We start from the raw sequence: 14,919 nt of genomic DNA, 5'->3' as shown, positions 1-14,919 counted from the left end.
GAGGGTAAAGGGAGGGGGTAGTGAAGAGGGACTCAATATATTTACCATGACAGACAAACAGGCGAACTGAGACTGGTGAGGATCAAGCGAGTTAATATACAGTGGGCCCAGTACATTTACCAAGAGCTGGAATCCTTTTAGTTAAAAAGTTGAGAGGGTGAATCAGACGCAAGTAAACGGGCTGGAGCGGCGAGTGCATATTAACGTGCCTCGCAGTATTTGTGTAAAGTTGGCTGATTAAATACGGTTATCCTGGAGGGTAATGCGTGCCGGGGCGTTTTGTGTTATTCATAGGCACCAGCGAACACCAAACCTGAATTATTGATGGACTCTCTTTACAAATCCAGCTTATGCAGGGAGGATGCGATTTTTGGTCCTGGGTCCACGTCACTGAGGGGAGTGGGTGAGAGTGTGTGTGGGTGGATGGGGGAAGGAGCAGGAGAGGTGGACCGAGATGGAAGGACAAGGTGGCTTAAATGAAGGAGAGGTGGATCAAGGTGGAAGGACAAGGTGGGTTACAGTCTGAAAGAGAGGTGGATCAAGGTGGAGGGACAAGGTGGCTTACAGAATGAAGAAGAGGTGTATCACAGTGTAAGGACAAGGTGGTTTAAAATGAAGGAAAGGTAGGAAGGAGAGATGGATCACGGTGGAAGGACAAGGTGGCTCGCATAATGAAGGAAAGGTGGATCAAGGTGGATCAAGGGCTACTCATGCAGAGACCACAGAAGTCGCATATCTAAAAATCTCCCCCGTGATAGTTATTGATATACGTAAGTTCTTCATGATATTCTTCAGTAGTTATACTAATTTCCTAGATATGCTTTAATGCGATAAATTCAGGAAAACGTTACTATAGAAGCCGTGAAAGCACACCGGGTGTGACACCATTCATCACATATTTACAAGTCTCTAGCTGCACCTTTTGTTTGAAACCCATATAATTTAGTTTTCTAAAAGAACAATGCTTCATCTCCAAAATGCTGAAGAAAATCTGCACAGTTTTTCATATGGAAATCGTACAATGTTTAAAGCCGAAAACGTGCAGAGACGAGACCGCCGGCCGAAATCCGACGATGCCGAGGGCTCCAAAATACCGTGCAAAAAGTCAGCACAACACGCCGGTGGTGTACCCTGAACAGGGTATTCCTCTAGACTTCAGGCAATACTTCAGTCTAGGCACTGTCCATTTTTCTATGCAACGGTTTTCCATGATCTTTGTACAGCAGGTCCACCGGGGCAGCAGACACACGTGAGTTTGTTATTGTTTGTGATCGTAACGTACGATCTTCAACCGTGTGGAGCTAATAATTCGTAATAAAGAATCGTTACATGTTTCTCAGAACACCATTTATTTTTGTTTAGATGGACAAATACATGAAATGGATGTAAAGTAGAGCTCATCGATATGTAGGGAAGGAAAGAATCGTAACTGTCCCAAATCAGAGATGGTAGACTCAGCCCATCAATTTTTGATTCTATATGACTATATTACAGCCTCTCTTCCCTGTAGCAGTGAGTAAAATAATGTTGTTATAATTTCTCCCTTCCTGTTAGTGACACAGAGAGCACACAAAATGAACGGGGTTTAGTTGACCGAGTTTGATGTCGAAAATTAAATAATCTGGTGAAGAGTGGCAGTTTTTCCTTGGTTAGTGACATCGGGAATTGCAGGAGTACAGTAGTTGAAAGAAGAGGAAGACCAAAATCCTGGTGGAAGCATGATGTGGTGAAGTATATGGGTGATCTTGTGCGCCAAAGTTGGGGTGGTTGGGGGCTGAAGCAGAAGGAGGCTGAAAATCAAGTGGAAAAACAAGTTGATTGAGTATAAGAGGAAGCGAGTGTAAGAGTGGATGTATGTGGGAGCAGAAAGTGAAGTAGGCCAATAATAAGGCGGAAATATACACATTATACGGGAAAGGGTGATCTATGAGAGTGGGGATCGGTAGTAGAAGAAGAGGCAGGCAAAGAGCTATGTGGAAAGGTGAAGTAAAGGAATAATGAAGGAGGATGGCATGTGAATGTAATGATTTTTATTAGAATGAGGGATAGATTCAGAAACACAAGGAAGAATATGGTGGTGAATGTATGAAGGAAGGTGGTATGTGTGTGAGTGACGATGAATGAGGGAAAAAAAAAAAAAAAGAGAGAGAATTGGTAAGATCCATGTGTATGGAAAAAGTGCGAGATGGTGAGAATGTAGAAAATGAGAGAGAAGAGAGGAATGGGGAGGAGAGGAGAGGAGAGGAGAGGGGAGGGGAGAGACGAAACAGGAGAGACCAGAGAAGGGAGAAGATTAAAGAGAAAAGATGAGAAGGACGGTATAATGAGAGAGAGAGAGAGAGAGAGAGAGAGAATAACCCTTATGACCAGTACGTGAAGTCTCTTCTGCATCTGACTAATTTTTAAAGCTTTCTAATCTCCTATAAATGATATAAGTACTGTACCACACTACAGCTGTCTGTCTGTCTGTGTCTGTCTCTCTGTGTCTGTCTGTCACATCAACTTACTGCCTTAAATCAAGTGAAAGTATCGTACTGAAATGGTGCTTTTTTTCTGCAGCATATCCATTACTTTCGCTGTGTGCTTACCACTCTATCGATATAACTACGTCTGCATATCTCCGTTTGTCAGCCTCTTACTTTGTGTATCTACCTACCTATTTATACATAACAAAATATATCTACCCGTACAACTTTAATTACTGCATCTACATCTATCATTCTATGTCTCTATCTGTCTATGTATCAGTCTATATGTCTACTTATTTCTACCTATCTATCAATATTAATTAATCATAAACACCTGACGCTACACAGTGAACCAGGTGACCTCTAACACACCACTTCTCCCTCCCACAACACCCCACATTCCTTCATACACTCCCTGACCTTATGACTCGTGTGTCCTACATAAAGAAAAAAACTGCGTTGGAAATCGGAATGCAGTGTGGTGGAATGGGGTGCCAGAATCAGGAGTTGTATAGTTTTCATCATCATCATCATCATCATCATCAGAATCGAGAGTTGCATATACTCGTAGTAGTCTTCATCATCATCATCATTATAATCACCGCTGATATTTGTCTCGACCCTCGTTCACATACCCAACTGTAGTTTATCCTTGACAGAAAATGGCGGGAACTCGAGGCAAGTGAGTTTGTGAAATGCGTTGCGTGTGTTTTTAGGCTTTGTTATGCCATCTCGTCTACTCTGGCTGTGCAATTCGTCATTACTGTGTGCGTTTTTCGAGTATTTCTTGCTTATTATTCTGGGAAGTCAAATGGAACTGGCTCAATTTCTATGTCCCTGTTTCTGTTTATGTCAGTCAATCTATCTATTTACCCATAGTCTGTAGGCTATCTATCTATCAATATATTGCCAGACGCCATAATCCCGTAAGGGGTAGCCATTTGACTTTGAGTTATGTGTTTTACAGGAAGGGGCACTAACCCTCCACCAACCCACTTGCTGACACGTAGGGAGCATGTATGGTTTGGTTATATGGTTACCACCCTTCGTTGTAGATGGTTTCTTGGCTTACAGGAAACCATTTGGCTTGTCACTCAATGTAAAGTTTATCAGCGGAACATTATTCCACAAAAACTTAAGGTCAGTAAAATGGTGGGTTTGCGGCGGCTTTCTCTCTCTCTCTCCCTGTGTGTGTGTGTGTGTGTGTGTGTGTGTGTGTGTGTGTGTGTGTGTGTGTGTGTGTGTGTGTGTTTAGAAAGATCGTTTTAGTATTTTAGTACTCATTACTCACTTGACTGATGTGAATATCATCGTCTTCATCGTAAATCTACAGGTGAACGCTTAGGACTAATACCTGTCGACAGCACGAGGGTCAATAAAACAAACAACACAATTCTCCCAAGACCCACCCTTGCTCTGCAGTACAACGCTTAACAGAAGATGCAGCGGCCAATCCAGATCCTCAGTTGTACCGCTGGATCAACAGGGACAAGGGAAAACCTACTTTGTCTGAAAGTCTGACCGGCTTGAGAATTAAACTATACTTCTTCCAGCTGTGTATTGGATGAACTAAGCCATACACCACCGGCCCCCTCTCCATACAGGATTTAAGCCACTTTCCACTCTATCCACTCTGACCTACTGACTTCGCACGTTCCATCCCTTTCATCACTCTCGCAACATTGTCTACGTGGTACCAAGAGTGACTGTAATAATGTACTCAGTTTTTAGGTGAATTACCATAATTTCAAGTATATATTTTTGACACAATCTTGATGCTTAGGGCTTGGGCAGGCTGTGTGAACTATAATTCATTGGAAAATCAGCTTAGAACTTTAACTGGTATTCTGAGTAAATATATAATGTGTAATTATGAATTAAGCAAGGTTACAATAACTTGTCATGCACTTTGCTGTTATAATGCAAAGTACAGCATAGTACAGCATATCATTGGCGCATCTTGGGTTATAGAAGAACAGAATTACAACAGGTGAACGTTTTCAGTCCAGAATAGGCTACTGATAAGAAGGGGAGGGGAGGCGAGGGGAAAATGTCTCGAAAGTTTAATTGTTTGGGATGATCTGTGAGAAAGTAAATACAGTTAACTGTTCTGTCAACTGATGGAAGGGAAATGATGGGAGGGGGTGGTGGGTTCTAAGCCACCAACAACACCCTGGCCACGTACGGTCACACAAACAGTTATCTTCCCAGCTCCGTCTGAAGAAAATTTACACCTGGCGAAATACAGTGAAAACCTTATCTTTACCAGTGCGTGTTTCAGATGCTTCGATTTTTCCGCTATGTATTCGTCAAACTTTGGGATGATACTTCTGTCTGTGCCTGTACCTGCATGTCCCAATATTTTACGGTAACCATCAGGGTGCTCACCTGTAATATGCTTGGCCTCCAAAGTCATGTTCCCTGTTTCTACCTGCCTGATCACAAGTTGAATTCTTTGTTCACTTCATCACACTATTGGCAAAGGTAAATAAATCCATTCTCAGAGACAACAAAAATCCTCCCACGATGCAAGAGATGGCACAACACTAACACATGCACCTGATCAACTTATTTGTTCGATTTTCTTTACACGGTACAAGTCTGCAGGCTCAGCCTTATTTTTTCTTTTTTTCATTTCTCTCTTTTCTTTTTTATTAAGGAAATCAGGGTGAGGTGTTGTTGAGATTCAGTTCGTCAAAGTGTTGCGCCTATCAGCATCAGACTGGATCACACCCACAATTTTACACCAACTATTAACCACTGGACCACCACCTTCCCCATAACACTGTCAGGATCCTTTCATTCACTGCCATCTGAATAAAATCGTCAGATGTTATCTGGAATGATACACTAGAGTTGTTCCCACCAGGAGAGGGTAAACGGTACATTATCAGTGCTCACAGTCAGTTGAATAAAATCGACTGGCTTGGCCTGGAATATAATAATGTGGTAGACTTATCACCACCATGAATTAGTAATATTTTGTTTCAAGAGCGGTATTAATAGCGTCATTTTTCTCTTCACTAATTGCACGGATGTTTAAGCCTTCGGGATTTGAAGCGTTAAGCTGTGCCGTAACCGATCACTGACAGTGTGTGAGATGAACTGGCGTGCTAGGCTTGAACCACCAACCTCTCGTGGAGTCTGCTTCACCGTGTGCGGAGATGAGCTCGTGAACCCATGTGACCAAGTGGTTCATAGTAACTACTCCCTCTGGAGGCTTTGGTTCATAGGATACAGGATAATGCTTGAATATTGCGCTGATCATTGTCATATCATCAAAGACGTCATTAATTTATCCTCTCAGGCTCCTATGACCCACTCAGCTGAATAAAACGCTGCCTGCAACAGAATATTACAGTTGCTCTGTCCATGAGAGCTGTAATGCTGACAGTATTAAGTCTGTGAGACTTTGACTTCTTCTCACTTGAATAAATCCTTTGACGTTAGGTGAAAAAGACTTGTTCCGACCATGACAGCGTTGGTACAGTACCTTCTTACGGGATAAGGCCTGTATGGTAACAACATTTAGGCGGATATATAATCTGAGGCTTCATTGTTAACACAGGCTTCGTCAGGACAGGTGTAATGTTCCATGCCTGCTAATGACAGACGATTTTATTCAGATGATTTCATTCAACAGGAGCCTGAGTGTGCTATCGTAATCAAGGCAAAACTTACTTACATCAATGTACTAATGTATGATTATAGTTATTAATTATACCGACACTGCTTCACAGATTGTTTGTGGGGTATAATTCGCCATGCTGAATATTTCCTACAGAGCTGAACGTATTATTTTCCTCCCTATTACGATGTTAAGAAAGTGATACTGTAGCAGGGTATATCGTATTACTATGTGTAAATCTTTGTTAACTCTTCGGAAAAAGCGGGGATGTTTCAGTGACTAAAATCACTTTAAATAATGTTATGCCGATGAAACATGCTGACTGACACACATAAACACAGTCAATTCAAAACTTCACTTCTACATGCATCACCCTTTATAAACACTCCCCTTCCCCATTCGTACCTAGCCAACATCGGGACGGGTTAAATCTGGTCGTCACTCTCCCTCCAAGGAGCAGGTTCAGTCCTGTAGTAGACCTAATATGGACAGATACGAATTCAAAGATATCCTGAAATGCAAGGCTACTTCCGACACCTGCCGCCTCTACCGTCACCAGCTCCTACACCAACAAAGCCAGAGCCTTCCTCGGCCTTCCATAAGTTGAAATTATACAAAAATATGCAGGAAACTGGAGGAGGCGGCGGCGCCATTAAGAGATGGAACCCGACCTATGCTGATGTGTGTTTGTCCTGCCCTTTGTGTTGGTAAATAACCTTATATGTTCCCCATCCTGTATGGTAGTATGGTAGGGTAGTAGTAGTAGCAGTAGTATATACTGCATATATATATATATATATATATATATATATATATATATATATATATATATATATATATATATATATATATATATATATATCCATCATCCAATCCTACGTTGCCCAATAAGGAGCGTAGGAGCCTGGGGCTAGGCAGTTGGTCCTGACATTTAAGATGAGAGTGACCAGCCTCACTCATCCCTGAGTGGCATTACGTGAGCAATAAACCCAAACCATCCCTTGGATATAAACCTTCACCGGCTCAATCCGATTGGAGCACAATAATTACCCACTAAACCACCAGGTGCCAAAATTTGGTTATATGGTTACCACCCAGCGTAGTAAATGGTTTCCTGGTGTACAGGAAACCATTTGGCTTGTCACTCAGTGTAGAGTCACCCACAGGCAGAAGGAAGAGGAAAGAATGAAGGAAAGGAAGACAGAAGAGGGAGTGTAAAGTCACCCGTAGGCAGAAGGACGAGGAAAGAATGATGGAAAGAAAGATAGAAAAAGATGGAAGGAAAGAAGGATGGAGGAGAGGACGGGGCAGACATCCGAGAGCAGCACTACATTGAGTGAGTGGATGGTGAGCGCCCCCACATACCATATATATATATATATATATATATATATATATATATATATATATATATATACATATATATATATATATATATATGAGAGAGAGAGAGAGAGAGAGAGAGAGACCCATTGGTATTTTATCCACCTCAGTTTCCGGTAACAGTAATTGTCAGTATCATATTACCCTTCTGAGGCGTAGGGTCCCGGGGCTAGGCTACCGTGGGCCTGAATATGAGTAGTTAACCCTTCACCATCGTGTTGCATTTCAATCCTGATTCAATTGATCCCTTTCTTACTTGTCTTCTGTTTCACTTTCTTGCTTGTCTTCTGTTTCACTTGATCTTGTTTCACTCAGTCCCTCCATCACTTGGCCTCTGTCTCATCTTTCACACGCCTTTGTTTCACCTGTTTTATCTTTGGCCACGACCTCAATTAGCATCTGTTTCATGTTTCACTCTTCCCCTGTTTCACCTCCACAGTGCTCCATGTTTCCCCTGCTTCACCTTCCGTTTCACTTATCTTCTGCTGCTATGTGTTTCATTCGAGTTGTTTCTCCTTCATGTGCTTCGTCTTATCGCTGCTTCATTTGATCCTCTTCATACCTGCCCTCTGCTTCAACTAATCCTGCTTCACTCAGTCCCTCCTTCAGCTGTTTCACTTGTTTCACCCGTGTTTCCAGCGAGCTTCCACAACAACACCGGGACCTGCCTTAAGTTAAGTAATGGAGGCGTGGGGCTGGGCTGAGTCCTCTTCCTCACCTCTCTCTCTCTCCCTTCTCTTCCCTCTCGTTTTCTCCCTTTCCTCCTACTGAATGTTTTTCCCTCTTCCTGCTCTTTTTTTCATACCCTCTTCCTCATTTTTCTATCTTTCTTTCTGTCTGTCTGTCTGTCTGTCTGTCTGTCTGTCTCTGTCTCTGTCTGTCTGTCTGTCTCTCTCTCTCTCTCTCTCTCTCTCTCTCTCTCTCTCTCTCTCTCTCTCTCTCTCTCCCTTCTGAAATTTCCTCGGTTTCCCAGACTATATGTTAAAGCCAACTTTCACACACCTATAGCTCGTCTTATGCAGAGTTTTTGTTTTCTTTCCTTGTGTTAAATCTTCTTACTGACACGGGTTGCTCGCTGGTCTGAAGAAAAAAATGCAGTGGGAACAAGAACTAGATTTGTTGATATTAAAAATTGTTTTCTTTCTGAAATTGTGGAGACTGTCTAACCGTTTCAATACGATGAGTGGAAGGAACAACTAAGAAAAATAATAAAGAAAAGACAGAAAAAGGGGGAGGAGGGAGGCCGAGGATGAGATGCAGGGGTGGAGTGGAGAGGTATATGAGAGAGGGGGGTGTGAGCTGGGGGGAAGGGCAGTGAAATGGCGGAGGGACAGGGCAACATGCAGGCGATTTGTTTTTGACCACCCATTACCGGATTGAGGCGTCTGACAATAGACAGACAAACAGACAAAACGAAAAACATGAGGCCGTAGCAGCAAAGGGAATATTATTCTGATCAATTTACTTCTTTATTTTTGCGTCTGTCGTGTCCTGATGTCATGTGATGTCGTGTGATGTCGTGTCCTGATGTTGTGTGATGTCGTGTCCTGATGTCGTGTCTTGATGTCGTGCGATGTCGTGTCCTGATGTTGTGTGATGTCGTGTCCTGATGTCGTGTCCTGATGTCGTGCGATGTCGTGTCCTGATGTCGTGCCCTGATGTCGTGTCCAGATGTCGTGTCCTGATGTCGTGTGATGTCGCGTCCTGATGTCGTGCCCCGATGTCGTGTTCTGATGTCGTGTCCTGATGTCGTGTGATGTGTCGATGTCGTGTCCTAATGTCGTGTCCTGATGTCGTGTCTTGATGTCGTGTCCTAATGTCGTGTCCTGATGTCGTGTGATGTCGTGTCCTGATGTCGTGTCCTGATGTCGTGTGATGTCGTGCCCTGATGTCGTGTCCTGATGTCGTGTCCTGATGTCGTGTCCTGATGTCGTGTGATGTCGTGCCCTGATGTCGTGTCTGATGTCGTGTGATGTCGTGTCCTGATGTCGTGTGATGTCGTGCCCTGATGTCGTGTCCTGATGTTGTGTCCTGATGTCGTGTAATGTCGTGTCCTGATGTCGTGTGTCGTGTCCTGATGTCATGTGATGTCGTGTCCTGATGTCATGTGATGTCGTGTCCTGATGTCGTGTCCTGATGTCATGTGATGTCGTGTCCTGATGTCGTGTGATGTCGTGTCCTGATGTCGTGTGATGTCGTGTCCTGATGTCGTGTGATGTCGTGTCCTGATGTCGTGTGATGTCGTGTCCTGATGTCGTGTCCTGATGTCATGTCCTGATGTCATGTGATGTCGTGTCCTGATGTCGTGTGATGTCGTGTCCTGATGTCGTGTCCTGATGTCATGTCCTGATGTCATGTGATGTCGTGTCCTGATGTCATGTCCTGATGTCATGTGATGTCGTGTCCTGATGTCATGTCCTGATGTCGTGTGATGTCGTGTCCTGATGTCGTGTCCTGATGTCGTGTCCTGATGTCGTGTGATGTCGTGTCCTGATGTCGTGTGATGTCGTGTCCTGATGTCATGTCCTGATGTCATGTGATGTCGTGTGATGTCGTGTCCTGATGTTGTGTGATGTCGTGTCCTGATGTCGTGTCTTGATGTCGTGCGATGTCGTGTCCTGATGTTGTGTGATGTCGTGTCCTGATGTCGTGTCTTGATGTCGTGCGATGTCGTGTCCTGATGTCGTGCCCTGATGTCGTGTCCAGATGTCGTGTCCTGATGTCGTGTGATGTCGCGTCCTGATGTCGTGCCCCGAAGTCGTGTTCTGATGTCGTGTCCTGATGTCGTGTGATGTGTCTTGATGTCGTGTCCTAATGTCGTGTCCTGATGTCGTGTCTCGATGACGTGTCCTAATGTCGTGTCCTGATGTCGTGTGATGTCGTGTCCTGATGTCGTGTCCTGATGTCGTGTGATGTCGTGCCCTGATGTCGTGTCCTGATGTCGTGTCCTGATGTCGTGTCCTGATGTCGTGTGATGTCGTGCCCTGATGTCGTGTCTGATGTCGTGTGATGTCGTGTCCTGATGTCGTGTGATGTCGTGCCCTGATGTCGTGTCCTGATGTTGTGTCCTGATGTCGTGTAATGTCGTGTCCTGATGTCGTGTGTCGTGTCCTGATGTCATGTGATGTCGTGTCCTGATGTCATGTGATGTCGTGTCCTGATGTCGTGTCCTGATGTCATGTGATGTCGTGTCCTGATGTCGTGTGATGTCGTGTCCTGATGTCGTGTGATGTCGTGTCCTGATGTCGTGTGATGTCGTGTCCTGATGTCGTGTGATGTCGTGTCCTGATGTCGTGTCCTGATGTCTTGTCCTGATGTCATGTGATGTCGTGTCCTGATGTCGTGTGATGTCGTGTCCTGATGTCGTGTCCTGATGTCATGTCCTGATGTCATGTGATGTCGTGTCCTGATGTCATGTCCTGATGTCATGTGATGTCGTGTCCTGATGTCATGTCCTGATGTCGTGTGATGTCGTGTCCTGATGTCGTGTCCTGATGTCGTGTCCTGATGTCGTGTGATGTCGTGTCCTGATGTCGTGTGATGTCGTGTCCTGATGTCGTGTCCTGATGTCTTGTGTCGTGTGCTGATGTCATGTGATGTCGTGTCCTGATGTCGGGTGATGTCGTGTCCTGATGTCGTGTGTCGTGTGCTGATGTCATGTGATGTCGTGTCCTGATGTCGGGTGATGTCGTGTCCTGATGTCGTGTGTCGTGTGCTGATGTCATGTGATGTCGTGTCCTGATGTCGTGTCCTGATGTCGTGTCCTGATGTCATGTCCTGATGTCGTGTCCTGATGTCGTGTCCTGATGTCGGGTGATGTCGTGTCCTGATGTCGTGTGTCGTGTGCTGATGTCGTGTGATGTCGTGTGATGTCGTGTCCTGATGTCGTGTCCTGATGTCGTGTCCTGATGTCGTGTCCTGATGTCGGGTGATGTCGTGTCCTGATGTCGGGTGTCGTGTGCTGATGTCCTGTGATGTCGTGTCCTGATGTCGTGTCCTGATGTCGTGTCCTGATGTCGGGTGATGTCGTGTCCTGATGTCGTGTGTCGTGTGCTGATGTCGTGTGATGTCGTGTCCTGATGTCGTGTCCTGATGTCGTGTCCTGATCCTGGTGTAACATGTCCTCCCTGTCAGGTCATCTCACTTGTCCTCCTCAGCTGCCATGCACTGTGCCTTATAGTGACCTGCCTCTGTATTTATGAAGGAGCTTAGCCATTTTTTACCCTAAACAAATATCCATAACAACTAATTATTATCAGGAAATATGTATATTTGCTATCTATCTATTGCCAGACGCCTTAATCCCGTAAGAGGTGGCCGCAAATAAAACGCCTCCATGTCGCCCTGTCCAATGCTATTTCACTGCCTTTCTCTCAGCTCACTCCCCTCCCCTCTCATACACCTCTCCAATCCATCCCTCCATCTCATTATAGTTTGGCTGTGAAATTTTTGGTAACTGTATGAATGAAGATAAATGTATAAACAAGCAGTCTTATATACTCTTATGCCAGAGACGGTTTATGAATACTGTCCATGACCTGATTATGACCCCTGACAACGTGTTGGCAGAAGGAGAGAAACTGGAGGAAAGGAGGAGGGGAGATTAGAAGAAATGAGGAAGGGAGAAATGACCAGAAGGACAGAGGCACAAAGCAGGGCAAGAGAGATTGAAAGAGAAAGGGAAAGTAAAAGAGGAAGTGTGATGGACAGATGGAAGGGACGATGAACAGGGAGAAGCAGCGAGAAATGAAAATAGAGATACAGAAGAGGAAAGGACTGAGAGAAGAAAGAGGAGAAAGGGACAGAATATCAGGAGAAGGGCAGAGAAGAAATGGAAAGACGAAAGTTGGTAAGAGAAAGGAGTGAGAGTTGATTCAGGGAGAGAGAAGCTGAAGAAAAAGAGGAGTGAAGGAAAATTACTGTGTACCGTCACCTGTCACTCTACCTATAGCCAGACGCCTTAATGCCGAAAGCAGTAGTCACAATCAATCGCCTCCATGTCACCTTGCCTACCGCCATCACATCTCCAGTTCATAACTCCCTAATTTCTTTCTCATATACGTTTTCGCCCATTTATCTTCGGTAATTCCCAAACTTCTTTCTCATATACATTTTCGCCCAATAATCTTCGGTCTCCCCCTCCTCCTTCCCTCGCTTCCTAACTCACGTACACTCTCCTAGCCGATACCAGTTCCTAAATTTTCTCCACATGGCCAAACCATCTCAATGTACAGGTGCTCACAAAGGAACTGAGACGCCGCCTTGAGTCCAGGCGCACAAGAGCTGTATCATATCTAGCTGATGAGTTACAGTGGGGAGAGCTGGGAAAGTGGTATGAGATGGAAGTAAGTGAAGGAAAGGCGGTATTATCAATTTCCGATTCCCTCACTGTAAATCATCAGTTTTTGTGCATCCAGGATAACGCAGTGTCTCTGTTCCTTGTTCACATCTGCACTTCTAATGCATTCCAGTATATCCACATCAATACCATATCGCTCCTTCACTTCTCCATATGCCTGTCTCTCCACGTAACTCAACGTCCTCCTTTCTAAACGCATTTCTTCACCTCTCACTCTTGACCTGTATCCTTCCAACAGAGTCCAACCTTCACTTCCATACGTCAGCGTAAGGATCACAGTACTGTCATGCAGCAACAGTTTTGCGTCCATGCTCAGTTCATTATTTCTTCTCACTGCTATCAATGAACCTGCAACCGCTCTTCTCTGCTCTTATCTATCATGTTATTCACTCCCTAAACTTCCGTCTGTGCTCATCACACTACCTAAATATTTGAAGAAACTCACATCCTTCACTTCCTGACCATCCAGCCTCACTATGCATTCCGTGACTGCATTCCTCTCAAGACCATACCTGTAACCAACATCTCTAAGTCTGTAATGAGGCATCGCTATTTTATGGCTAATACTGATACTGATCCTCGTGAGGTCATCAGCAAAGTACTCACTGAACCATAATAATAGACGAAGAACTTTAATAATTATGAGCGACCGCCAGTTCCAGAGCTCATTTGTTGCAGTGGACTGCGAGGATAATTATTTTCACCAAAAGTAATTATGGTCAGCGAATCTGGATTAATAAGCTGGATTAATTGGCCTGGAGTTGGGTCGGTGTATGTGACGTGATACAAAGAACCTAATTACCATGCTTTATCTCACACAATGGCAACGCAGCGGCAATTTTTGTGGTGGGGATTTAAAACTCAGGCGAAGTTATTTAAGAGCCCGACGATAGGTAATGAAACAGGGATTTTTAATGCGTGGTGGATCAACGGAGGAGAGTTGGAGGAGGTGATGAGGAGGGGAGAGGAGGGGGCTGTGTCTTCGTGGATGTGTCAGCGGAGGTGATGAGGAGGGGAGAGAGGAGGGGACTGTGTCTGTGTGAATATGTCGGTGGAGGTGGTGAGGAGGGGACTGTGTCTGTGGATGTGTCAGTGGAGGTGGAGAGGAGGGAAGAGAGGAGGGGGCTGTGTCTGTGTGGATGTGTCGGTGGGCCGGACTGTAAGTGGCACAGGAGGCTTCGTAATGTCCCTTCTTTAGCATTTATTCCACATATTATACCGTAGTTTTCTCTTGCAACCTATTTATAATGCTTAAATACATAAATAAATGTTTTGCATCCATAATATAATACGAAATTAAGACACAATATGAAAATAAATCTTCAGGGAATGGGTGTTACAATGTCTCCAAACCCACTCAGAATACAACCCTGGGTCAGTATTTGAAACTCTTCTTTCTTCCGTTCCAGTGAAATTTCCTTCTGGTAATCTCATCCGCAATGCGTTTTTCCTGGTTCTAGTCTTTTACGGGAGAGGGAGGCACATCATGCACGAGCCCTGTGTTGTGTAATTCTCTAGATGGAGTCAAGTAGTAGTAGTAGTAGTAGTTGTTGCTGTTGAGGTGGTGGTGGTGGTGGTCTTTGGTTCATCTGGATGAAAGGCTGTGAATCACGGGCTGAAGTTTGTCCTCTCATGCAGGCCACCAAGACCCTTTTGGAAAATAAGGATAGAGCTGAGGGACACCAAGTGAAGGTGTCCCACTGCGGCACCAGAGTAAATAAGATAAAATTAAGGCTGGACAGACCACATCATTACAATCCTAAAGTCTGTGAGGTCCGTATATCTGCGCAGCTTTGTGTAACTACATACCCACTGCACTTCGACCATAGCCTGTTTATTAGTTATATATCCACCACCGCCAGACGATTTTATTCATCACGGGGGCCCGTCATAGTGAGGGGCTTAAAGTGTATATTTTTGTTCCGGGTTTTCCATCACCACCACAATCATTATCATCATCATCATCACCATCACCACAACCACCACCATCACCATCATCGTTCTAATCCCTAAACCATAATCAGAAACAAGAAAATAAGAACAAAAATGAATGAGAACTATCACCGTTGTGTAAAAAGAGA

The sequence above is a fragment of the Coenobita brevimanus genome, chromosome 80 (assembly GCF_032717465.1).
Source record: "Coenobita brevimanus isolate Jiangsu-jjx chromosome 80, ASM3271746v2, whole genome shotgun sequence".
Taxonomy (NCBI): domain Eukaryota; kingdom Metazoa; phylum Arthropoda; class Malacostraca; order Decapoda; family Coenobitidae; genus Coenobita; species Coenobita brevimanus.
This window is presented reverse-complemented; position numbering follows the sequence as displayed.